Source organism: Cyclopterus lumpus, chromosome 17 (assembly GCF_009769545.1).
Source record: "Cyclopterus lumpus isolate fCycLum1 chromosome 17, fCycLum1.pri, whole genome shotgun sequence".
Classification (NCBI taxonomy): Eukaryota; Metazoa; Chordata; class Actinopteri; order Perciformes; family Cyclopteridae; genus Cyclopterus; species Cyclopterus lumpus.
Genome location: NC_046982.1, coordinates 20,121,687 through 20,122,394, shown reverse-complemented (window position 1 = coordinate 20,122,394; position 708 = coordinate 20,121,687).

Genomic DNA, 708 nt, shown 5'->3' with positions numbered 1-708 from the left:
GGAGGGGGGGGGGGGGGGGATTGGGCTGAGGATTATAAAAAAAAAAAAAAAAAAGGGAAACACGATGCGTTTCTCTTCTGATTAATTCGATGTAAATAAAAGGGCCCGAATCCTGCAGCAAACTACACGCTCGCATTTTTTGTGACAGTCAGCAGTCCAAAAAAAAAAAATGTGAATAACAATTTAAATGTCAGCTATATAAAGATACAATCAACAGCCTTTTTTTTTTTTTTTTCTTTTCGGGGGCCTCTTTGTAGATCCTTACCGGATGTAAAAAGTGACTTAAGTTAACAAAACACATTAAATTCAGTAGTCTCAGCCTGCAGCACGGACCAGAACTAAATACTTGCGTATATGCAAATAATAAAAGTTCCTTTTTCTGTGTTTCAAAATCGATGAAGCACAGTCTCCGACTTCATCGGACGATCCGAAGCCTCACAGGAGCTAAAGGCAACATTGAAACACCTGGTCAGGTGTTTTCATTCATAAATGAGCATCTTTTATCCAACAATCAGCTCATCGAGGTCTAGAAAAAGGCTCTCCTGTTTAAACTGGTGACAGTAGAAGGTCACTCACTTAGACGCTGGAGACGTAACACTGTTCACAAACTGCACATGCCAGTCCACTTTTCTTTTTTTAGGGGGGGGGGGGGGGGGGGGGGGGGGGGGGGGGGGGGGGGGGGGGGGGGGGGGGGGGGGGGGGGGGGGG